Source organism: Protopterus annectens, chromosome 3.part0 (assembly GCF_019279795.1).
Source record: "Protopterus annectens isolate FY-2018-M chromosome 3.part0, PAN1.0, whole genome shotgun sequence".
Lineage (NCBI taxonomy): Eukaryota > Metazoa > Chordata > Ceratodontiformes > Protopteridae > Protopterus > Protopterus annectens.
In genome coordinates this window covers 1,387,719,096-1,387,746,649 of record NC_056731.1, presented here as the reverse complement: position 1 = coordinate 1,387,746,649, position 27,554 = coordinate 1,387,719,096, and the positions used below count along the sequence as shown (strand labels likewise).

Below are 27,554 nucleotides of genomic sequence, written 5' to 3'. Positions count from 1 at the left end.
GTACAAATTCCTATCCCTTTCATGTATTTAAGTAACAATGAAAGAGTAATGGAAAACTACAAGACAAAATCTGCAGAGTCCCTCAAAGCTTCAGTAAACCAAGTGTCACACATAAAAAAATCAAATAGTGTAAAAAAGCTTCCCACCGGGTGTTCTTGGTGGGATAACTATTCTAAAATACTCTTCAGATTTGAAACAATATGAACCTAGTACTGGTATTAAATGTATTAAAACTTAAAATAAATCTCTTAAACTTAGCAAATCAAGTAAAAAATTCAATCCAGGATATGTTGAATTCAGTTTCTTTATTAGTAAGCACAGACACATGATCCATAAGACTTAATGGTTAATACATTTAAGAACAATTACTTAAATAGCAGTTGAAGTTGGAGTAGTAAAGTTTCCATTGTAAATACAAATCAGTCCAACTATGGTAAACCAACCCCCACTCCTTCCCTTAAAATAAAGTAATAAAAAGGATCTAAGCTATCCTAAACTACCATACTCTTCAACTTCCTGAAGATCTCTGTCTTCTATTTATTGCATCCTTATAAACCAAGAAGCATAATAGTAAAATAAAATAATGTTTTCACCATATTAATTTATTCAAATCTTTTAACTAAAATCGTTATCGGTTTTTCTTCAGGCCTGTGCACACTAGAAATTTCAAGTTTTACTGTCTAAATGTAATTGTCATTCGTAAGTAAGAAAGTTCAAACTACTAGAAAATCTATCTAATGCATTCATTTATAGTCATAATATCTAAACTCAATACTAGGAACAACAAACTAGTAAATTATAAAAATAAATATGGAAATGTGAAGATAAGCTGACAAAAATATGACAAAAAATTCTGAGTCTAAGTCTTATTTAAGTGTTATATGCTTTAGGTAGATAATGCAAGCTTCATACATGAACAACATACATGACAGTCTGAGCAGGGGAATATATAAAAACACATGGTGTGCCCAAACTAGAGGTATAGAGGTGGGGTTTCCAATGTGTATCAATATATAAAAGTGTACATTATATGTGCAGCAAAAGTTTTAAATTCACTGTATGTTCGATGTCATGCAACCTTTGTGCCTGTACATAGGGGTTATATTTTATAGTGTGTGAAAAGAGAATGAAGAAATGTGTCAAATAATTCACGTTTAAATTCTAACTGAGGTCTGTCACCTAAAACACTTCTTAGGTGTGTACTTTCAGATAGATATTGAAGCCCAGTTTTCATTGATTATGTCTTTGATGTACTGAAAGTCCCAAGAATACGTCAAAATACAAGTCTTTTGCTTTTTCTTTCACAAATGATTTCTTTAGAATTCTAAGATGATTGTTAAGGAATGGGGCATTGTTGTTTTTCAGTTCTCGGATGGGTTCAAGTACGGAGTAATGCATGATACCCTTGTACCCTCTGGCTAAAAAGTTATTTTCTAAATTCTTAAGATGCTTGAGAAAAGGTTGGAGTTTTGAGGTGATGCATGCTATTCTGTATCACTGGGATTTTACCACTTTGTGTTTTGTTTTTATTTATTTATTTAACATTTGTTTACTAGACATGGATCCATTTTCAACAGAGGCCTGGGGAGAAAAGCTCCAACAATATGAAAAAGAAACATTATACCACAAGAAAATTACAAAGTGCAGGTCAGCAATAAAACGACACATTGCAAAATATAAATAACCAAAAGAGATGACACTTTAGCAATTTTGACAAAATCTGTACATTAAAGAGTATACGGTATTATACAAACTAGACTAGCATATATATTAGAAAGCACAGTATGATATTTTTGAGGAAGACTTGAAATGATTTGAGGTAATAGAGTAAGTATATATAGGGAAGGAAGAAGGCATAATAGGATAGTACTGTAAAGTGTAGATCTAAAGAAAGTCAGAAGGTATGTATAAAAAGTGGAGAATACAGAGTTAGTCAGGTGAAGGGTGAGAACAAGGGTGAAGACTCCTGTAATGTAGAAGCACATTTACTCTGATGGGCCTTCTGTATAAATCAGTCACCATTCTCCCTGTGTCCTTCTCTTTTGAGATTTCCATATCTAAGAAAGCTGTGACATCAGGGCTGTGGAAGGATGTGAACCTGAGGAAATGAGTCAACTGATTAATGTAACTGATAAACTGTTGAAGCTCTGTGTTGTCACCTTCCCACACAATAAAGATGTTGATAAATCTGAGGTAAACTGCTATGTGAGTCATGTAGTTTTGATGAAATCCTCCTCCCACTTCCCAAGTGTTATGTTAGCTATGCTTGGGGCCATGGCTGCCCCCATTGCTATTCCTGTTGTCTGTTTGTATCCTTTGCCATTAAAAGTGAAGTAATTCCAGTCCAACACTAGGTTCAAGAGCTTACCTAGTGTCTCACATTCTGCTTCAATGGCTTTGTTGTACTTCACTAGTGCTTCTGTACCTGCGCGTATACAGTACTGATAGGATAGTACAGTGTACAAAGATTCAACGTCATGAGTAAACAGCATAGCTGGCTTTAGGCACCAGCAAATCCTGCAGTTTCTGGGAGCCCCCTATTCCTAGGGGCCCCCAACCACAAGAAGTTATCTTAGCTTGATATTTTTTAACATGTTTGCCAAGCCTACAAAAACTAGGACAACAATCTTGTATATGTAATAAACCAGGTAGGTAATAATAAATGTATTTATATCTCCTTTAAAATTCAAAGATACCTCTGGTTATAGTAACAGCATTTTATCAAGTAACAGGCTTCACAATTACATTACATTTTTTACCACTCATATAGTGCTTAGTTAAACCCTGCTGATGACTATTCTGTCCACTAAAAGTAACAACATAGCCAGCTTCAGGTACCTGCAATACCTGTGGCTGCAGGTTGGGGGGTGGGCTCAATCATCCCTACAAAAACTGCTGCTGGTTGTGGAAAAATGAGGAGAAAAAAATGTACAGATTTCCTGATTATGCTCTTTTACCTGAACAGGGCTGTGATATGACCCTGTTAGGATAAAGCTGATAATAAATATGAATGAGGAAAGCATGAGAGAATTCAGCAGCCCAGAGTAACTGATCTCAGTGCACACCTTGGATTATAAGAGGAGCTAATGCTCCCAGTCTTCAGGGATGCTTTTCTCTTCCAGAGCATTTTATAAATACTGATAGAACACCAGATTCCATAACTCTCATCTTCTTTTCTGAAGAATTCTATGCATTGCCAAAATTAATAGCAGAATAAAATATCAGGAACAATGTTTTAAATATTACAGTTAAAAAGTTAATAGAAAAATACCTTTTGCCTCAACATACACTTTTGGACAATAAGTACAAAACTCTGATTTCTGGATTTCTTGACTGTTTGTAATCTTGAATGATTTACAAGCAAATCAAACTTTTTATGAAGGACAGGGGAAAACTGAGGCAAAATCAGGGAAGGTCTGTGAAATCATGGCCAATGAGAGGTATGTATTATTCCTCAGTGAGGTAAATAAAAGTGACTTTGCCCTGCTGCTGTTTGATGACTGCTAAACAACATCCCCTGATCTGGTATGACAGTACCATTGCTGCACAGTGTATTGCTATTTAGTAAAATAAGTACAAACCTATTAGTCCTATGGTGTGTGTGTGTGTGTGTGTGTGTGTGTGTGTGTGTGTGTGTGTGTGTGTGTGTGTGTGTGTGTGTGTGTGTGTGTGTGTGTGTGTGTGTGTTTAAAAAATATCACAGATTTTTGTGTCCATGCACTCAGTAATGCCAAGACACATACCTTATTTTTCTGGTTATCAGTAAAAAATGCAGCTAACAAGTAATTATATTTAAAAAATGAAGCATATAATACATCACAGAATATTCAGACACATAGATCTTCTGTGAGTGTGGTGGCCCACACTCCTCAGTCTGTATAAATGGATAATCATCCTTTTTTCTGTGTGGGGGCCCCACAAAAGCTGTTGCTGGTTGTGGAAAAATGAGGATAAAAATGTGTTAATTTTCTGATTACATTCTTTTACCTGAACAGGGCTGTGATATGACCCTGTCAGAAAAAAGCTGATAATGGCCATTGTGCTCAGTCTCACCCAATCTAATACCAGGTCCTGTTCAGATGTGTGTGTACAGAAAGCTATTGGTTATGTGTGTGGGAGGAAGTGCTGGGAATTGTGTGGTTATTACTTCTTTAATTCCCATCACAGTCTAACCTTAGAGATACACGTAGGAGGTCATCCTAGCTTGTGTTTGGGCTGGGGGCATTATCATTGTTTCCTTTACTTTTATCACAGACCTCAGAGGTGTACAAAGAGGACTACAATAGCTTGTCTATGGGCAGTGTACTGTCTAGGACCAACAAAATAGAATACATTACTATAATCATTAATTTGTTCACTTTTCTCCCAATCACAAATCAGGCATGTGTACAGGTAGCTGCATAGTGATGAAGTGTGCTATGTATATGTAAGTATATGTAAGTCAGCAGTCACTTAAAACACATGACTGTGGAAATTTGAGCCTCTACTTTTATCCCAGACTGGAAGTGTCTAGGGGGCCCCAACTTGACCTTTGCTTGAGGCCCCCAAAATGCTAGTACCGGCCCTGGTAAACAGTAAGCTGTCCTCGCTGATAGGAATACTCTTGATTTTTTTAATAAAATCCATGGGATTTCAGATGTATGATCTGATATTCTCTGCCAGTGGTTTTAAAATGTAGTCCAGGTAAACCGCTGTGACTTCAGTGAGTGAGTCCCCACTAGCAACCACAGGTTGGTAGGGAGGATCATCCTTATTCTTATGTGGCTTGGGTATTCAAAAAATCTATGGAGCCAAAGACATAGTGTTTTAAGTTATTCAAACAGGTTCTCTAATATAGCAATAACCCACGCCTGGGTGTGGGTAATGCTAAATTTACCCACGGTTGGCGTGGTTTGGTCCCGAGGGCAAAGCCCGAGGAACCAAACAAAGCCAACCGTGGGTAAATTTAGCATTACCCACACCCAGAAGTGGGTTATTGCTATTATATGACATTATTTAAGAAAAGAAACTATTACTTTTCTTAAATAATGGCATAGTATAATGCCTGTTTGCTGCCCTTCCGCAGATGTCTGGCATCCGCGGCAGTTCTGATGTACTGCGCGCCTGCGCAGTACATCAGAGTTGTGAGCAAAAGCGGAGAAAGCAAGATCTCCGTTGCTTTTTTTAGTGTTTCGCTATGTTAAGAGTTTAACATAGCGAGACAGTATTAAAATAAGCAACGGAGATGTCCGTTGCTTATTTTAAAACTGTCCCGCTATGTTAAACTCATTTAACATAGCGAAACACTAAAAAAAAGCAACGGAGATCTTGCTTTCTCCATTGCTTTTTTTTTAACACTGTCTTGCTATGTTAAATGGGTTTAACATAGTGAGACAGCTTTAAAATAAGCAACGGTCCGTTGCTATTTTAAAGCTGTCTCGCTATGTTAAACCCATTTAACATAGCGAGACAGTGTTTTAAAAAACCGAGTTATACTAATGGAAAAAAGTCTGGGTGACCGGACCTTTTTCCATTAGTATAACTCGATTTACAACGGGCACGCTGGCCAATCAGCGTGCACGTTTTGGGGGGGGGTCATGGGATAATATTAGTTCACCATTGTACATATCACATAGTTTTATCTCCCAATCCACATAGACATGCTGAATTTCATTCTCAGTATGTTTAGTGTAAAGCATACTGTTACCTAACAGTCTCAATTTTAATGTGGTAGATGGAGGTATCTGTGACTAACATATCCCCTCCCTTGTCAGCTTTTATAATCCTCTTTGATTTATTGTTGCTTAGCTGAACTAGGGCCTTTTGTTCTTCCTTATTTATGTTGTAAAATCTCTTTCTAGGAGGTTTGCCAATCAGTTTTCGAATTAACACCTCACATTTCACCTCAAATGCTGCTAATGACAGATTTTTATGTGTCCATGCACTCAGTAATGCCAAGACACATACCTTATTTTTCTGGTTATCGGTAAAAAATGCAGCTAACAAGTGACAGGCATTTTTATAGCCTCCTCAATTGGTTTCTTCTCTGAGTTTCAGATTCAGTTTCCTGACACACATTTTTAAGCCTAATTCCCTTTTGAAGAACACTTTTTTTAATTTTCATTTAGTACCTTTTCTGAATGATTCCATATTGTGGAGTACTTCCTTACTGTTGCTCGCCTCTCCTCCTGTATCTGAGTCCCAAGTTGTAGTCCTGGTTCTCTAGGGATTTCAGGCCTCTGGCTCCCATCCATTGTTTCCCTCTCTTGTCTCTTCTCTATCGCTCCTGCTGGTCTGTGAAGGGTGCCTGGTTGTAGATCTGATTCAAATGGTGCTGCTTGAACCTCAGAGGGCTGTAGTAAGATTGAAGTGATGAGTCCTCTCTGGGGCTGTAGGGCTGGGTCTATTGACATTGGGACTGATCCAAACAGTCCTGACTGACCTTCAGAGGGCCATAGCAAGGTCAAAGTGATGGGTCCTCTCTGGGGCTGTGGGGCCTGGTCTATTTATGTTGGTCCAGTTGTGACTATTATAAATTGTGTTGATGGGATGGCTGGTTCTGGTATTGAGGGGTACTCTGTTGATCCTGTGGTCTCCACTGTATAGAATCCAATTCGGAGTCCTGTGGAGTTTTTGGTGTGCTCATCCTCACTGGGGTTGGCAGGTTTGTGATAGATCCTGCAGGTCTGGCCCTTCTTGAAAGTTGTCAGATACTCCAGGTCTGGTCCTTTTTGAAATGTGTCCCCTTGAAAATCTTGTTCTCTTCTGGTTCTATTCTTTCTTTGTTTATTGACTTTTTCTTTATTTTAGTATGTCTCTCTGGAAAGTCTTTATCCATCTGATCACAATTAGGGTTGCCACCTATCTGTTTTTTTTTTCTGGACTATCCAGAAATCAAACTGATTGTCTGGTGGGCCAGAAAACACTGTACAAACTCCAGTATTCCATTTCAAGAAAGGAAACAGGCTATCAGAGTTTGTAAAATTGGCAGATTTGCTATGCTTTTTTACAAAAAAGCATAGTAAATCGGCAGAAAGCAGGCATCAAGAATGGAAAAAGAAGGCATTCCCATCTACTAATGTCAAGATGGCATCACAAAATGGGCGTAACTTTGTTGGAAGAGGGGCGGGCATGGCCAGGGTTATGGGTGATGTGAGGGGGTGTGACCTTGCTCTGGTTTTAGCCCCAACGACAGGTGGCAACCCTAATCACACTTCATTTTTTTGATCTTCCTTTGCCTAATGGAAGTCTCATATTCCTGCACTTTTTCTTTAGGTGCTGCATACTGTCTATTTGTATTCTCAGTAGATTCAATCATCTCATTGTTTTCAGGTTGTAATATCTTAGCTTTAATATTCTCCTGTAAAGACTTGTCATTTTTAAGTAACAGTTGAATAAGTTTAAAGCTTACTTCCTCTAGTATCTTATAGAAAGGGCAGGAACATCCGTGACTGGGTTGTGAGCAAAGCAAAATCTACAGACATTAGCAGCAAGAAATGTGACTGACATTGTACTTTTTGTGACTACATAAAGCAGGGTGTGTGAAGACTGGTAGAGAAATGTGAAGGCTTTTGACTAGCATTGTATAGTAGAAAGTATTATCTTGTGGTTTTAATTATTTAATATTAAATATTTTAAAACCTTTTAACTGTGGCTGGTTTGTGTAGAGATAAGTTAAGCTCTAGAATACATTGCATGTATATAAGGATCCTGTACCAAGTCACTCTAATAAGCCTTGAGACGGTTTAGTCATACTACCAATTGGATAATAGTATTGCACAGTAATAATTGGACACCCTTTTAAGGGCCTTTGAGTAGTTGATAATTATTAGCTGGGTGGTGGCAGGGTACTACTGTACAGTCCGGGTAAAAGGGACACAGCTGGAGAACCTGTGTCAGCCTTCCCCAAAAGTGTCTGTGTGGTTGTATAAACTCTTATCTCAAAGTGTGTGTGTGTCAGCTACTTGGGCAGGGACACGAAGCACTGCTTGGACAGAGTGTGTGCTGGAAATTTTAGCATGCCAGCTAAACTGAGATCTGGACCCGATAATTGTGCCAGTGGGGAGTCTTATTGGGGACCTGGAGAGCAAGAGAGCGACCAGCCCTGACTGTGATCTCTGTGTGCTCTTAAGGGAAATTGCACTTTATTGTGTGTATTTGTTATCATTTCCTCATATATGAGACGCCCTCTCTGGTGCTAGTGGTGAAGATTGAGGATCCTTGATTGCTGGGCCAGGTCACAGGTGTCACATTTGTGGTAGCAGTGGTTGGGATATCCTCACATTTGTGTTTGGCAGCAGTAGGATATCCACATCACATATTAATTAATTGGCAAATACTAATTGGCTTGTAGTGGTGTGGGTAGCGTGAATCCTGTAGCTTGTGTACAGTGAGCTTTGAAGGTGTTTTGTACTCTAAATCAGCCATGCAGTGAATACTCAGAGTTCAGATCACAATTGTTTTATTTCTTTTGTTAGCTTAGTTAGTCAGGGTGAGCAGGCAGCATGTCAGCAGTGGAGTATGGAAAGCTGACAAGGAGCCAGCTGGCGGAGATGTGCCAGGCTAGGGGACTGGTGCATAGAAACCTGACTAAGGCAGACCTGATTGCAGCCTTGGTTACAGCTGCATCAGAAAACAACAACCAGGAGGACAATCAGACTGGCAGTGGAGATATAATTCCCTCAGAGAATGGACAGCTCAACATTTCTGCAGTGGACTTAAAAATCCAGATGGAGCTAAAGAGACTTGAGTTGGAGGCCAGGCATGTGGAATTAGAAGCAAATGAGAGACTGCGACATTTGCAGGCTGAGGAGAATGAGAAACTGTTACATCTGCAAGCTGAGGAACAAGAGAGGTAGAGGCAGCATGAGAAGGAGATGCTGACTCTTCGCCAGAGTCATGGAGGTAATGGGGAAGGCAGTAACTGGACCCCAGAAGCACCAAAGGTCAGTAAATTTCTTCTGCAGTTTAAAGACGGGGGATAATTTTGATAGTTTCATTCATATGTTTGAGAGGATATATAAACAGTATGAAGTTGACCAAGGGCTCTGGGTACGCTTCCTACCACCCTTACTCCAATGTATAGCTGTACATGTTCTGTCCAAAATGCCTGACATTGCATGTTTTGGTTATAATGTTCTTAAGAAATGTCTTTTAGAACTGTTTAAGCTAACACCTGAAATGTATAAGAAAAGGTTTTGTGAGCATAGACGCAAGGCAGATGAGTGTGTGGAATATGTTGCTGAATTGAGCACTTATTTCCATAGGTGGGTGAGTGCATGTCAGGTCACCACTTTTGAAGGTCTGGCAGACCTTTTGGTGAGGGAACAAGCCCTTAGCACTTTGCCTGAGGACATGAGGATCTAGTTAGCTGATAGACAATGTGCTACTTCAGATGAGCTGGGGAAGAAGGGAGACCTATACCTGGTGAGCAGGGCAGCCCTGCACAGGAAGGGGACCCCCAGTACTGCTCATGGGTGTAAAGGAACCCATGGTGGACAGCACAGACTGCCACAACAGAATCTGCCAGTAGCAGGGGAAGCCACTAGTCCAGGTACACATCCAGGAGCTAGGGTTAAATGTTTTGAATGCAACCAATGGTGCCATGTGGCATACAGGTGTCCACGAAGGCAAGGTGGGAAACCAAATGTGAGGGAGCCAGCAAGTGAGAAAGACAAAATGCAAATAGTAGGTTGTCTTGAGACAAGAGGGGTACTGAACTACCATCCTGCAGATGTCCTGATAGGGAAGGATTTGGATGAGGCTGCACCATGTGCTTATGCAGTTACACATGGTCAGGCTAGGAGACAAGCATGTGAGTCTTGTAGCCATTCCTGGCCAGAGCACCTTCATCATGTTGGGGAGGTGCTAGGCAGACTACAGAGGGCAGGGTTGACCATTAAACTGAGCAAATGTCAGGTTGGTATGGCAGAGGTCTCCTACCTAGGACATAGAGTGGGGAGTGGTAAGATAAAGCCAGAACCTTCCAAAGTGGAAGCCATTCAGGCATGACCTGCACCTATTACTAAAAAGCAGGTGAGGGAATTTTTAGGGACAGCAGGGTGCTACAGAAAGTTTGTCCCCAGTTATAGTACCATAGCTGCTCCCCTCACAGACCTGACAAGGAAGAACATGCCAGATAAGGTAGTGTGGACCCCAGCATGTGAGCAGGCATTCCAGAAGCTTAAAGAAGCTTTGGTAGGACCCCCTGTGTTAGCCAGTCCAGATTACAGGTGGATGCTTTGAACCATGGGGTGAGGGCTGTACTTAGCCAGATTTCTTCAGAGGGGGAAGAGGACCCAGTGGTTTATCTCAGTCATAGGCTTCAGCCCAGGGAAGAATGCTATGCAGCTGTAGAAAAGGAATGTCTAGCCATAGTGTGGGCATTGCAGAAACTTCAGCCTTATCTGTATGGAAGGAAATTCACTGTTATGAAAGATCACATCCCCCTAATATGGTTAAACAGGGACAGCCAGCAAAATTCCAAGTTGCTAAGATGGAGCCTAGGGTTGCAAGCATATGATATGTCAGTGCAGCACTGCAGTGGGGTTAGCAATGCCAATGCAGATGGGCTCTCAAGACAGGGAATGGGTTGAGGTACACTCAGATAGACCTAACCCTCTCAAGCGGCATTTCTCAAGGGTCACTTGAAAAACTAGCTTGAGTTCTCCGGAGGTGGGAGAAATGTGAAGACTGGTAGAGAAATGTGAATGCTGCCAGCCTAGCTAGATAGAATTGTGCAGATAATTCTGTCATTTGTAAATATGAATGTAAATTACAGGCTTGTTGTCTTATATGTAAAGAAATAGTGTTACATGTGGAACTGGAAATAAATGTGACAACAGTGCACTCTACTGACCAAAGTAAAGCACGTGGTGACCCTTTGAAGTAGACAGTGGTGCCGAAAAGTGTAGATGAAGAAATTCTTTCTATTGTTTTAACCAAGAGTTAAATTGCTAGATTTAAAAATGCAAATGTATTTTTATTGCTCTGTTCCTGACCAGCTGCAAGATAACAAAAGGGAGATGTTAAGAATGTAAATGCAGTTAATGTGTAGCCTGGGAACTCCAGGAAAGTGAAAGAATGTAGTGTTTATCAGAACTGCAATTTCCATTTAAACAGAGAGAATCAGAAGGCATTAAGTATTGTTGTCTTGACCATCCAACTCATCAGCACTCTGCCTGTTGTCTTATGTAAGTTATCTTAGACTTGTGTTTTCTTTTAGGGATAGCTAGAACTAGAAAGATTAGACTAAGTGTTTTTCTGTGATGTCCGAACTGTACTACTGAATTATTTTAAGTATTTCTGTCTGATTTCTGAACTTTTGACACACTGTATAGTAGAAAGTATTGCCTTGTGGTTTTAATTATTTATTATTAAATATTTTAAAAACCTTTAACTGTGGCTGGTTTGTGTAGAGATAAGTTAAGCTCTAGAGTACATTGCATGCATGTAAGGATCCTGTACCAAGTCACTCTAATAAGCCTTGAGACTGTTTAGTCATACTACCAATTGGACAATAATATTGCACAGTAATAATTGGACACCCTTTTAAGGGTTTTTAAGTAGCTGATAATTATTAGCTGGGTGGTGCCAGTGTACTACTGTATAGTCTGGGTAAAAGGGGCACAGCTGGAGAACCTGTGCCAGCCTTCCCCAGAAGTGTCTGTGTGGTTGTATAAACTATTATCTCAAAGTGTGTGTGTGTGTGTGTGTCAGCTACTTGGGCAGGGACATGAAGCACTGGTTGGACAGAAAGGGTGCTGGAGATTTTAGCTTGCCCAGCTAGGCTGCAATCTGGACCCTATAGCTGTGCCAGTGGGGAGTCTTATTGGGGACCTGGAGAGCAAGGGAGCGACCAGCTTCGAACTGACTGTGATCTCTGTGTGCTCTTAAGGGAAATTGCACCTTACTGTGTGTATTTGTTATCCTTTTTTCATCTGGTGTTAGTGGTGAGGATTGAGGCTCCTTGATTGCTGGGCCAGGCCACAGGCATCACAGGGTGATTCATTTATATGCCCATACTTGCAGAAAGAACTGAAAACTGGTGTTGAGGATTGTAATTGGCTGAAATTCAGGCTAAACGTTATAATAATGTTCTTTCTAAGCATTTGATCACTCATAAGAGACACACTGACTTCAGGTTCCAGATACTCAAGAAACTATAGCCTGGGTTTCTGAAAGTTGATGTTAACAGCACCCTTGATAGACACAAATTAGTTTGGCAACTCAGACTGAACTCCTTTTGTCCTCCCGGAAAGAATTAATATTGTTCTTTGAAAAGTGTGCTGCAACTTTGAAAATGACCACATTGCATATGTCATTAAATGAGCTCACACAAATTTATGGTTTATATGGGACATTTCAAACATGAAGTTTACATACTGCTTACTGTATTTTTTTGGTAGATTGGATATATCTACGGATACATTTTCCACTGGCTCTGCTTTGCAAAAGTATCTAGAATTTAAACAGGAATTATTTGACATTTTTTTAGTTCCATTTTCAGACACTGTAAAATATAACCCCTTTGTACAGGCACAAAGGTTCAATGACATTGAACATATAGTGAATTTAAAACTTTTGCTGCACATATAATCTACATTTGTATATATTGATACACACTGGAAATGGGCATATTATATGTTTCTATATTTTAAACTCATAAGTCTTAAATGGGAACATATGTTACACATTCTTTCTGTTTTCCCTGCACAAACTGTCACGTATGTTGTTTATACATGAAGCTTGCATTATCTAACTACTTAAAGCATATAACACTCTTCAACTTAAATACAGAGTTTTGTGTCAGTTTATCTTCACATTTCCATATTCATTTTTATAATTTACCAGTTTGTTGCTCTTGGTATTGCATGTTAATGTTGTGACTACAAATTAATGCTTTAGATAGATTTTTTACTAGTCTGAACTCTTCCTTACTTCTGATTGACAATTACATTTAGACAGACAGTAAAGTTTAGTTAAAAGATTTGAATAAATTAATATGGTGAAAACATGGTTATTTTATTATTACAATTTTTGTTTTATAAGGATGCAATAAATAGAAGACAGAGATCTTCAGGAATGTTGAATAGCATGGTGGTTTAGGTTAGCTTGGATCCTTTCTATTACTTTATTTTAAGGTAGGAGGAGTGGTTGGTTTACCATAGCTGGACTGATTTGTATTTCCAGTGGAAACATTACCACTCCAACTTCAACTGCTATTTATGTAATTGTTCTTAAATGTATTAACCATTAAGTATTATGCATCACTCTTCTGTGCTTTCTAATAAAGAAACCACAAATTCAACATATCCTGGACTGGATTTTTTACTTCATTTACTAAGTTTAAGAGATTTATTTTGTTTTACTACAGTTAATACCAGTACTAGGTTCATATTGTTTCAAATCTGGAGAGTATTTTTGTATAGTTATTCCACTAAGAACACCTGGTGGAAAGGTTCTTACAGTGTTTGGCAATGGAAAACAAAATATGTAAAACTGTGAACCAATTGAGAAAATGAAGAACAGCCACGGACGTAACTCACACCCAACCACTAATACTTGTAACAGTGCCATGCATGTTGGGATGGGTAGGAACTGAGATAGTTAAGGCATTCCAAATATGCAATGCAATCCACAAATACATGCCAAAGAAACAGAACTGTCACTTGAAACAGCATATTACTTGCAGTAATGCATTATAACAGATAAGGCTGCACTTTAACTGGAGATGTGGGCCATATCATGAGAAACGCACTAAGATGAAATCCTGGAAGATACAAGTCATGTGGAGACAGTTCAGTAACATCAAGGCTGTGTGTTTATGAATGTCAGCGTATGCTTATGGAAATGATTAAGTATATGTACAATAAAGACTAACTATGATAGGTAGCCCATAGGAGATGTGATCACAACAAAAATGTACCTGATGTCAGTAATTGTGTATTGACAACTGCTGCATGAAGTGTTTCATTTTATTATATGTGTTAGGATGGTAAAGCATTTGTGGCTTGTTTGTATAGTTCTGGCTGCTGCCACACATATACAAGTTACTGCAGTCTGACATAATGCATCTGTGAAGTAGTGTACTGTAATGTCAGAAACCAACATGTTCCTCCAGTTGAGCAATGAGCAACACATTTGTAAAACCTGCATCACAATAGGAAAGAAACCTCACAGATAGGTGTGACAGTGCCATCACTTATTCAGCAAAATACATTAAGTGCTACAGGTCACATATACCAGGTGTACACCAGCCTATAACGATACTAATATTTTCCATAAATTGTGTCATCATCAGCAGACCCATGCTGATGATGGCAAATTCCCAGAAGTTTTTGCCACAAATTGCGATAATGTTTTCGCAACATTGATTACTTATTGTGCTACGTGATACACAATGGACTACATCATTATACTGAACATGCTCATAAGGAAAAACAGCAATTACCAGATAAACATCACCTACCTATCCCAAACCCATAACAAAATATCATAATACAGGTCCTATTATACATTGTGACCACTGTGTAGCATGATATATATTAAAATTTGTTGAATAAGCCATTCTTGATGTAAATAATGGAATGCAAGCAAACTAAAAGGCATACATTACTGGATTAGGACATATGCAATGCAAGTCAACATCCTCCTGACCTGTGCACTAACTGAAGCTGCCACACAAGACTCAGTATCATACTTGGCAGACAATACACACTCATATGAATAACCTGAGCATTGTGTTTGAATACATATGGCTAACATTAAAGGAGTTACAAAATTTGGCCTGTCTCTCCCCAGTTGTAAAAAGATACAGTAACTAACATTTTAATAATCAATTGCTTTTGAGAAGCTAGTACTGCGTGTTAACGGTCTTTTACATACTCATAGGTTGCACCATGACAGACTTGAACACCAGCCTATCTTCAGTCATAGTTCACAGAGCTGTATATTAATCACAAACAATACAGACAGAACTGTATCTGAAGTAACATGAAGTACATACTTGAAGGGATTACATCAGAAGTCTGTTGTAATGGTTACACCTCCCCAAAAACATATTCTGTGGCTTAAAACCCTTTATCCATGTTAGTGCTCACACTAGTGTGCATTTGTATGTCAACATCTGTTGGGTAAGTGAGTTCTGTCTGTCACTATTGTCTTCCACAAATACCTTACCAGATTCAAACTACTGCCTGTCTAGGTCCACACACTAAATAACTTCATATTAACTGCTAATGCCATGTAAAACTAAGTTCTTAGAGTTGTCAGAAAGCACATACTAAAATGGATGACTTCAGTGGTGTGTTTGAAGCCAGATGTCTCACATAAAATGTATCTGAGTTACCAAAATGCTGTAGCCATGTAACTGCTCATCTTATGTTAATTTATCCATATCACACCTGTTGGTGAACCCATTGCTACTCAATTTAGATCACTTGTGATATAACCAGCAGATAAAAATAACTGGATTTGAACCAGTTCCTATCTATGTCCACACTTTTTATAGAGCTGTTTATTAACTGCTTCTGCCATAGGGAACTTTAAATTACAGGTGTCAAGTATCAATGAGGCTAATAAAGCCATAAATCAATGTGATATATCAACACTGGGATCTTATGCAAGGAAAATGTTTACAGTAAGGACCCATATGTTCACAATAATGTCAAAATATCTATATTAGATCCCTACACCTCTGGCATTACTGTGAAACCTTGACATGTTTAACAGTGTTTTTCACCTGAAACCTTTTTATTTTCATTGACATCATAATACATTCATGTTATAAGACTTATTGATTAAGGTGCCGTACAGAGTTTACAGGATGTGACACTTAAAATCAAAATGTTCATAATGTGGCTTCAAAGCATTTAATGCTTGTGCTGTTTTTGAGAGCACACTTTATTAATACATTGAGAAACTGAGTGACAGGGAGTGTTACACTGAATTTTCTGCAGTCAGTACTGCACAGATTGCTGACTAAAGTGCACTGACAATACTCTCATTTGTGCTACTGACATCTAAGTCTTTGCACATATAAAATAATGTTTTGCCAACATAAAAACTGGAACACCTGTTATAATTAGTGGTGTAAATTATATTTTTCATTTTGCAGTCAGCATATAAACAAGGTATGTATTTCTTGCCCGATACAGGCTGTACAAAAAAATTATTGCTGGAATCATATTTACAAGCCTTACAAGAAGGGCATGCAGAGGTACCAATTCTATCTGAACTCATCTTATTATTCCCTTTTGAACCATAACAAAGATGTTTCTCTTGTTAATAAAGTGGAAAAGGCAGAGATTAATTGAATTGTCATGCTACAAGGAGGTAAAATTCATGGACTAAATAGAAATGTTCCTTTGAAACCTGCATTAAAAGGATTTCTTGGAAGAAAAAAACCTGAAGCATGCAAAATACTAAATAAACACTATACAATGCACTGTATGTTCATAGCCCACAAGGAACACAGGAGCCAGATTAGCGCCTTCATTCTTTTACTAATGGAACTTCATCCTAAATACGCCATTTAAACATCCAACTAGTTAAATACTATCAAACCAGTGACATCACACTCCAATTAAGAACATACAAACTAATTAAAGCACTAGTGGTATAAAAATAGTAATAAAACTTCTTCACCAGACAATTTATAACACACACAAAAATGTGTGCAATAACAAATCTCAGCAATTATAAATAATCTTGATGTATTTATACAAATTTATATTTAAACAAACTTTTAATAGAAATGGTTTCATTTAAATCTGGACTGACATCAGCATGTAGGCAAGACTTCTAGGGCGCTCAAAAGTCGGATGGGAGAACATCTTAGAGCCATTAAAAATAAGGATTTGAACAATGCTCTAGCAAGGCATAGTTTCAATTGTCAACATTTTCACAAATTTTATTTTTTAGTTTTACAACAAGTGGATACTAACAAGTTTGTTGATTCAAGTAATAATTATTTAGAGATGTTAGAGTTGAAATGGCAGGTTTTTCTCAGGTCTGATGTCATTCCGAGTTTAAATGAAACCATTTCCATTAAAAGTTTATTAAAATATGTTCTTCTTGTATGTTCTTAATTGGAGTGTGATGTCACTGGTTTGATAGTATTTAACTAGTTGGATGTTTAAATGGTGCATTTCTGATGAAGTTCCGATAGTAAAGGAATGAAAGCACTAATCTGACTCCTGTGTTCCTTGTGGACTACGAACATACAGTGCGTTGTGTAGTGTTTATTCTGCATTAAAAGGATGTAGAATCTTTCAATGATTTTATTGGTCGATTAGTTCATTTTGAGTGATTTTACTGGTAAGCTATTTTTATAAATGTGAAAGCTAATGGATTTTAACTGTATCTGAAGAAGTGTTTCATCGGTTCATAGGTTCATACTAGGCTATCTGCCCGAGGGCATTTATAAGCCTAGCCATAGTTTTGTGGCTTACGCCACCCCTTAGTTTGGAGAAACTATGCCCATTATTTAGCTGTGCCTCTGTCGAGCAGTGACACTGAGGTAACCCCTGGGGTGTATCTGCGATCTCCCATCCATTGGTCAAGATTCCTCTTGAACAAGGCCAGCGAGGTGCTCTGCCTCACATAAACCGGGATTTTGTTCCACAGCATAGGGAGTCTTTGGGTGATGAATCTATCCCTCCAGCACATCCTATTTATAACCGTGTCGAGGTTTAAGTCACCCGCCCTTGTGGCTCTGAGGGATCTAGATTTTTTGAGATGAAGCATATTCATCAAATCTGGGTTTGACATGGCCTTGTATGTCAGGCATAGGTCACCTCTGAGTAAGCGGTACGCAACTGAATATAACTGGAGTTCTTTCAGTCGTGCAGCATAAGACAGATTTTTGAGACCCTTTATCCTTTTGGTGAGGAACTTTTGTGGCCTCTCCAGCTGCTGCAAATGTCGGGTCAGGTTTAATACACAAAAGTGCTTATCTTTTTATTAAGTTCATATATGAATATATATATATATATATATATATATATATATATATATATATATATATATTTTTTTTTTTTTTAATTTTATTTATTTATTTTTATTAATGAAATATTATGCTCTTAACCATGGCAGTTAGATTGTATCTTTTATCTATTCTTACTTGGCGTGCTCAGTACTGGCTTTTAGTTGTTGCAGTTGCATTGTTATTTTATACCTCAAGCAAAGTGAATAATTTAAGAATGCTAATGAGTTGACACCTAATTTACATATTTGACTTGTCCAGAGGGGTTAATTTACACAATATAAGCAGCACTTTGGGGTATGAAGTGCTGCCAAACAAAACTACTGTTGCTGACTGTTAGATTTGTTGCATTTGCATTACTGTTTGGAGAACTCTCTTGCAATTTCTATCAATGTGTGTTATGTTCTATAGAACTACTGATTGTAGAATTATTTCATTATGCATTTATTACCAAAATGACTGCTGTCTACACTCTGTAAAGTTGCATTTGTAATGAAGGTATAACATTTGCTATTGCAGTAGTCTTTACTTCTATTTCATAGGTTTCTGGCAACATTTTCTGAGGATGTTCACACGTCTGACTTGAGAAGTTTATGTAGATTAAAGTGACATTAAGACTGCAGAAAATACACCTCTCATCTAATTATTAATCCAATAAAGGAACAAATCAAACAGTTACAAGGTTCTAACAATGTGGTCTATCTCCAGTCATTCCCTAAGTTGTACACCCTGAGAATTTCTGCTCTCTGGTGGCATTAACAGTTAGTACAGATGATGAAGAATTTCAGACTTCTTTTTGTCATGATTTCAAGTCCCAGGTGCTATCACTCATAATTTTTACAATTTGTTTGCCACTAAGACATTTATCTAGTAAATAAATTAAATTTACAGATGAGCAACACTGAATGATAAGAACAACATCAGTGTGATTGTGATATCATATTTGTTTGCAACAATATTCCACTTACAATTGTCATCAGCCAGTTCAGGGAGCATCCTCATAGGTGCCAATATATAATTTGTACTATAACTGAGATATCATCCTTAAACAGCAGTTGATGTAGTCATTGTGCAACATTTCTACATACACTGATCAGCACACACACAGGCAAGTCTTACTGTTATGTTTCATACCTAAAGTGGACATTGAACAAATCATTCCCAGATTGCATTTCAATCCATTTGTGTGCTTTCAGTCCTGCTATCCTTGCAAAGACATGGCAGGTGATAGTGAAGGATGTGCTCCATTTAGAGCTCAAAGGTGGTGTCAGGAGAAATCCAAAATAATTGTTGAACTCATGATAAAGTATTACAGCTGATGATGGTTGCAGGAAGACTATACCAGGTCCAAGTTCAAGGTTAAGGCTTGTTATAGCTTGGCTAAGACTATCGCCAGTGTAACTGGCATTCTGTGTACTGGTGAACACGTTGTTACCATTACAATGTATTAAAAAGGCACAAGTGGGACCTTTTTCATAGATGGGAGGAATATTTTCAAACCAATGTCCCACCTCAGTTGTGTAAGTATAGTAGCCCATGACCAGCCAATAAAATAAAAAAATGTTCATTATTATTATGTTTTTTTTTTTTCGGTTCTGTTCTGTATTGCTTCTGAAGAGATAGAAGGGAATAGGTAAGTGCATCAGGAAAAGCAACAATGCCACATTAAGGCACAAGGTAGGCATGGCTCAGCTATGAATGATATCCATTTAATAATAGGTCAGAATTTGAAATAATTTTATTATTTCTGAGTGCATCAGTCCATAATTTCTTGACACAGTCACTAATGAGTCAACATATTCTTTATATAATAAACATACATGCCTGCTAAAATAGTTCTTGCACCATTGAGTTAGGTTATGTTTTAGTCAACACAGCTGTGTCTGGGTTCAAATCCAAGCAGCAGCAATCAGTGTTTATTATATGGCCCTTTTATTAGTTGGAATGCATAAAGCATATACGCAATAGTCACACAAATCTTTGCCTTATGTGTATAATAATTATGAGATTAAATTGTGTAGTTTAACACACACATCTAACTACACATTCATATGTGGATGTGACAAATCTTAACTTATATATGTGTCAATATGGATGGAATGTGATGTATTAAATTGTCTGGCATTTATGATCATTTATATTTTCTATGTTGTCTTCCCCCACCATATTTTTATTTTTTTTATATAACATTTGGAATATAATTATTGTTGGAAAATAAAGACTACCAGCACAAGAATTTAGACTGGCTATAGGAGGTCATACTACCATCCCTCTACATGTGGCTATGGTAGCATCATCACAGGCAGCAGAGATACTCTGCATTTCAGGGTCATAGCTTAGCAGTGTTGTCTCCACATATCTTGCACTACCTGTACCAACTGCATTGGGTATCTCTGTGCTGGGGGCTGATACACTGGTAACCACTGAGTGTAATGCCAGTGAAGCTGGCGATGATGTCACCCATCAAGAACTGACAAGGCTGGTGGAGGAGGTAGATAGATAGCCTTAGTGCCCGCCGTGCAACAATAGAGCAATTCCTGCACTGAATAGCAACATTGATGTCCCTCCTGGCACTGTCCAGTGTGTCTCTGACAGGAGACAGTGATGATAGCTCAGTGGATGAGGACTAAGTTCTCACTGTACCCGTGATGGATAGTGATAAACCTGTGAAGTTCCCTACCAATCCCCAATCAAGGTATCTATAAACATTTTGTGTGCATTATCATCCCTATTTGTCTTGTAATGTCCTGCATGTCTGCACCTGATATGTAACTTACCCTAGCTACCTAACCCTCTTATTCCAACATCGCTCTTTCTAGCAAAAAATAATTGGGCACATATCCCACAAAAAATGCACCCCATTCATACCTCTCCAGTTTGCTTATGTGTGCACATGGCACCACTGATCTAGTCCAATTGGACACACTGTAGTATTAAGTTGTTCTCATACATCCTTGCTGTGGTAGCTATTTGTAGAAGTATACCGTTAGCTTGTGAAGAAGAGGATAGCTATGGTGTTCTCGCACTACCATTTGGACAGAGCCAAAAGTAATGGGGGAAGTTCAAAAATTGGGACATTATTGTTTCTACACAATTATGGAATTGCTACAGCAAAATATTTAGCATTAATGTTTATTTTCTGAAGGATATGAAGTCTGGCACATAGATGTATGTTATCATGTAGTGACTTCAGTCATCAATGATTTCATAGAAAATACAAATTGTTTAAGGAAAACAACAACATCACTTAAACATGTAGATATTTAACAAATCTTTGGACAGTGGAAAGGTATGCCCCAGTATTACCCATGTTATGATCACTTTACTGGAATGATCGTGACATATGTTTAAGTGATAGCACAGAAAACATTAACACAACACACACATGTTATGAAATGAATCATTGTCAGAAATGCCATAGGATCATAGGAGGTTACTGGGCTAATGGTCCTAGAACCTTCTTAAGCCTAGCCATTCATTTCCCAATTTTCCAAATTATGAATGCCCAAGGACTAGAATGGTTTTGATATATGTCTGTGGCTTAGAGCATCTGATGTTGCCCTTATCTATAAGGGACACAGGTGACAAGCCAGTGGTAAATTTCTTTATGCCTGTATTCCTGCATTGCATAACATTTGGCATGCAGCACCATATACCACTGCTCTTCCCTGTCTAAATTTAAAACTGAAAAAAAAATAATTACACATATATTTGTAGAGTCATCCATCATACAAGTGGTTGATATACCTTAATGTGACATGCATAGATATCATTTACTCTACATCAATGTCTGTGAATGAAGTGACATATGAGTTATTGCAGCAGTATGTAATGTATTGTGATCAACACATTGGTGTTTTTTCTCCCTGTCAAAACACATCCCTTTTCACTCAAACATGTAATTTACAATAAAACTAAGTGCTATCAGACGCTTATTATAAGACTTATTCTATGGCACCAGCAGCTAATGCGTGGTTCTCTGGATTGTGTACTTAGATAAGCAGGTGTTCAAATCCAGCAATAACAAATAAGTGTGTGTACGTGTCTATAGTGTTAGGTAGTACTGGCATATACAACTGATCTGGTATCTGTAAATCCCCTCAGGAGAAACATTTAATCAGGGAGAATGTTCTCACAATTTAAGTCCTGTTTAGTCCAAACATCTGCTTTGCAATGCAATGGTGAAGTCATGTCTTCAGATATATTCTATCTCACAATGGTAGTAAGAATTTTTCTCTGGTGTGAGCTACTATGCATAGTTCTCAAGACTTTGGACTTAGGCAGATGTTCAAATCCAGCAATGACTAACTAATGTGTGGAGAGTGTGTGTGTGTATGTGTGTGTGTGTGTGTGTGTGTGTGTGTGTGTGTGTGTGTGTGTGTGTGTGTGTGTGTGTGTGTGTGTGTGTGTGTGTGTGTGTAATGCTAGTTCTAGGAAGGCCCCATATGCTTTACCTATCTGACATATATATATTAAAATGGTGCATGCAGCAGTTGTCATCACATGATGGCAGGCATTTAGCACATTTTGGTTGTGATTACTTTGACTATGGGCTAACTCTCAGGAGTGGTCTTCCCTTTACACATACCAAACCATGTCAATAGGTATACATTAAAATTCATAGACAAATAATCCTGATCTTAATGTACTGTCTCCACATGACTCATATGTTCCAGGATTTCTATCTTAGTATATTTCTCATGACATGACCCACATCTTATATGCAATTACATCACTGGTACCAATACATTGCAGCATAATCTTCAGCCAATACGCTATTGAAAAATGTGACAGTACTGTTCTTTGGCAGGTCCTTGTGTATTGTACCACATACTGATTTGGGATGTATTAACTATCCCAGTTCCTACCCTTCCCAACATACATGTTGCCATCACAGTTGTCATTATTGTTTCAACGTTCAGTACTCATCTGGGTATTATTAGGTGCAATCACCGAATCCCCAAATGATGTCAGTATACTCCTACTCCAGGATGGCCTCAGACACACGACTGGAGTATTAGTCACAGTCTCAAACTGAATGCAAAGAAATGCATCATCATTCCCTTTAGCAAAAACAATGTCCCTTCACACTATCAAATCAATAGCAATATCCTAAGTACCCATGAAGTGGTAAGAGACCTGGGAATCACAGGTTGACCACAACCTTAACTTCAACTGCCATGTGTCTACCATTGTAAGGAAAACTTTCCACATAGCTCACTTGATTAGTAAAGGCATTTCCTCAAGAGTAAAATAAGTTATAACTCCCCCATACTCAGCACTTATCCAGCCCATAACTGAGTATAATGCCCCATTCGTTATGTACCATACTAAGCAACTACAGCAATTAGGGAGACCTCAGATGTTTCTAAAAAAAAGAAGAAAAGAAGATCAAGGGCCACCAGCATGTGCCTTACATGGACCAACTAAAATCCCTGCCACTATACTTCATACTGTATAGACTCCTTAGGGGAGACTTATTTCTGGCCTACAGAGTAACCCAAGACCCAAACCTAATGAACTTACTGCATATCCATAAATCAAATGGGTCTTGGACTACCTATTCCAGGGACTTAAATATGGCCTGCGACTTAAATAGGACATGCTGCAGGGACAGATTTATCTCCCAGCGACTGCCACGTCTTTGGAACAGGCTACCAATTCATGTGAAACAGAGCACCTCTATGACACTGTTCAAGAGAAATCTAGATGAGTGGATGGGGCACCGTAAATTCTTACTGGGGATAGTGCCCACAACCCTCCTGGACATGGGCAGTCATCACTAAATGCAATCTTGGGTATTGACTAGTACCTCTATGGTATTACATTGGCTTAAAATGACCTCTGGGTCGATAGCCTAGTAATCTCCTATGATCCTGTGATCCCATGCCTAATGGTCTTCATTCTACAAGTTTTATGAAGGTACTTTCCCATTACTCCTGCATTGTTATATCAATGCATGTAATGCATAAGAATGTTTATACTTGTGTTGTCAACAAGTCTGTGCACACAACACAAGTAATTCATAACATTTACTGCCTGTGCTACTGAATTTTGTGTGTGTCCACTGCCTGTACTGAATATAATGTCCTGCTGTATTATGTTTCATTGACCACTAGTATCATACCTCTCTATCCCTAGGTTTGACTCCAATTTTAGCTCTGTACATCTTAATCTCTTATAATTATGTATGAAGTTGGAGAAAGGTTGTGAATTTTACCTAAAAGTAAATTTTGACACTGTTTAGAGGTTTACACTTCTTTCACTTCTGAACATATATTTTAATTTACACTCTCTTATTTGAGAAGGTGCCCCTGATTGTCCATGCTTATTTCTAGATTTGGCCCTCATTATGATTATATTTGTCCCTGATTCATTTCAGGAAAGTAACGGTTATTTGTTAGGCTTCCCCAGCCTTTCATGTATTCCAAGTTGTACCATTTATGCATACCGACTTATTGAGCTTCGGCTTGTTTATAATCCTGTATCAACATTGCATGAGCATGTGTTCTGGCCATGATCAGGGGCTGTTTACTGTGTAGGGCTACTCGGAGTCTTACATATTCAATAAAGAATGTTTCTCAAAGCACAGAGATGGATGATTGTGTTAGCTTCTGAGCAAAGTGCACGTGCTATTAATGAATCCCAGGCATATCTTTTTAACTATGGAGAATTCTTGAATTAAATGATCAGGGTAGTTGTGTAAGGGGCTCGTCTGTCAAACTGTCGTGTTTATTGCACAGCCCAGTTTATAAACAGGTACTAACATTAAAGAAGAAGATCTGGCAGGTGATTGAGTCCAGATAAGGAGATCTGACATGAGTCACACATTGCTTCACAAACATATGTACTGTTTTCCAGGTAACGCTGCCATAAAAATATTCACAAGAGCAATCATTCTGGTGGCAATTTCAAAAACTGAAAGGCATCTATATGCAAACAGTAATGTTCTCCTTCCCCTAAATATTTTAGGTGATGATATGGTTATTACTCCCTAAGAATATTCATAATGGTAATCCTTTTGGTGGCAACTCCCAAAAATTGAAAATGCACATGCATGTAATGCTCCACAGCCCCACAGTTTTTCTTAAATTAGTTTAACTAATGGTATTCTTAATGTCTTTATTATTTGGGTATAGGTTCATAGGTTCATATGTTCATACTAGGCTATCTGCCCGAGGGCATTTATAAGCCTAGCTCATAGTTTTGTGGCTTACGCCACCCCTTTAGTATGGGGAACTATACCCATTATTTTGCTGTGCCTCTGTCTAGCAGTGACACTGAGGTAATCCCTGGAGTATATCTGCGATCTCCCATCCATTGGTCAAGATTTCTCTTGAACAAGGCCAGCGAGGTGCTCTGCCTCACATATACCGGGATTTTGTTCCACAGCATAGGGAGTCTTTGGGTGATGAATCTATCCCTCCACCATGTCCTATTAATAGCCGTGTCGAGGTTTAAGTCTCCCGCCCTTGTGGCACTGATGGATCTAGATTTTTTGAGGTGAAGCATATTCATCAAATCTGGGTTTGACATGGCCTTGTATGTCAGGCAAAGGTCACCTCTGAGCAAGCGGTAAACGACTGAATAGAGCTGGAGTTCTTTCAGTCGGGCAGCATAGGACAGATTTTTGAGACCCTTTATCCTTTTGGTGAGGAACTTTGTGGCCTCTCCAGCTGCTGCAAGTGTCGGGTCAGATACATTCCGAATGGGGCATTGTACTCAATCATTGGTCTGATGAGTGATGAGTATAGGGAGACTATGACCTCCCTTGATCTAGATGTGAATCCCTTCATGATAAGGTGGGCAATGTAGAAGGTCTTCCTAACTACTTTAGCTACATGGGTGTCGAATGACAGGCTACTGTCAACCTGGGTCCCCAGGTCCCTGATAACTTCTTCTGTGCTCAGAGGATTACCACCTATATGGTAGCTAGGGGTAACCTTGTTTTTCCCGAAGGGTATGACTATGCATTTTTTGGCATTTAACTTTAGGCCATGGCTCTGGCACCAGTCATCCGTTTCTGTGAGACCCTTCTGAAGGATATCTGTGTCAGATGTGTTTTCGACTACGGCGCCCAGTTTGCAGTCATCTGCAAACTTTGTCAGCCATAACCCTCCTGTGTTTGCTTGTACTTCGGAAAAGTAGATGCCAGACAAGAGTAGGCCCAGGACTGAGCCCTGTGGGACACCACTTGTGACAGGCTTTGAGTCTGACATGGCGCTAGCAACTCTGACCCTGTGGGTTCTGTCACTCAGCCAGTTTGCAACCCATCTTGTGATGTATGGGTTAACATTTAAGCTGATGAGTTTTTCAATGATACCCGAGTGGGATATTGTATCGAAGGCCTTCGCCAGATCGAGGTAGGCTGTATGGACTGCCTTTCCCTCATCAATGGCTTTGGTGACTGTTTCGAAAAAGTCAACCAAGTTTAAAAGGCATGATCTGCCTTTGACAAAGCCAAACTGGGTTGGATCCAAAGTCTGCAAATTCCCTATGTCTTTATTTATGAGGTCCATTATGATCCTCTCCATAGCTTTGCAGATAAGGCTTGTCAAGCTAATGGGGCGGTAATTTCCAGGGTCTGTGGAGGCACCGCCTTTGTGAAGTGGGACCACAGTCGCAGTGCGCCACTCCCTGGGTACGTATCCAGAGGTGAGACTATGATTAAACAGCTGTCCTAGCTGTGGGTTTAATTCCTCGTTGAGTTCGTGGAGCACACAGCCTGGGACACCATCAGGTCCCATGGATGCTGTGTGTTTTGCTTTGGAGAGAGCAGTTCTCACTTGGGCATTTGAGATGTTTGGGGGGCTGCAACCATTTGGTATAGATATCTCTCCTTTTGGGGGGGAGAAGTTTGCACTGAACCTGTCAGCCAGTATGTTGGCAATGTCTGTAGGATCAGTAATCTTCACATCATTTTGAACTAGTTCTGAGCATATCTGGGAGTTTCCTCCCAGGTTTCTAACATAGCTAAAGAAGGCCTTATGATTGTCTTTTGAGTCTTTAGCTATTTTTCTCTCAAAATTTGCTTTGGATGATTTTATGAGAGCTCTTAGTTTTTACTTATAGTGATCAAAGGTGTCTTACCTTTTAAGGATTTTGCTCTATCTTGTAGTAGCTTCCTCCTTTTGTTGTAGAGTTTGTTTATGGCTGGGGTCCACCAGACTGGACGCTTGCCCTTGGTACAAAGAGTCTTTGTTTTGCTTGGGATTGCCTTATCCATGCAGTCCTGCAGGTGCTGGTAGAAGGCATTTGTAAGTGATTCAGCGGCTTGAGTACTGTTTTCCGCCGGCTCGGGCGCCTTAAAGCAGACCACACTAGTCTTTACAAGTGTGAAGTCGGTTTTCCAGTAGTTTTTACTGTGGTCTTTTTATTTCAGGTGGGGTGGGATGAGGACCTCCAGCAAGAGTAGTTTGTGATCTGATCTCACCAGTGAGGGGTATACTTCTGGTGTTGAACATTGTGCTCCCATGTTCGTGATGATGAGATCAAGTATGTTTTCTCCTCTTGTGGGGATGGTGACTAGTTGTTCCATGGCATTTGAGTTTATGAATTCCAGGAACTTTTGGGCTAGGGTGTTTGGGCT

The 27,554-nt window shown here is 39.0% G+C and overlaps 1 protein-coding gene across 1 annotated transcript in view; it reads left to right on the top strand.

Annotated features, from left to right (window-relative positions):
- Positions 1-27,554, top strand: part of NKAIN3 (sodium/potassium transporting ATPase interacting 3) — a 2,685,286-nt gene that overhangs the window by 2,584,212 nt on the left and 73,520 nt on the right. The gene's annotated exons all lie outside the window — the stretch shown is intronic.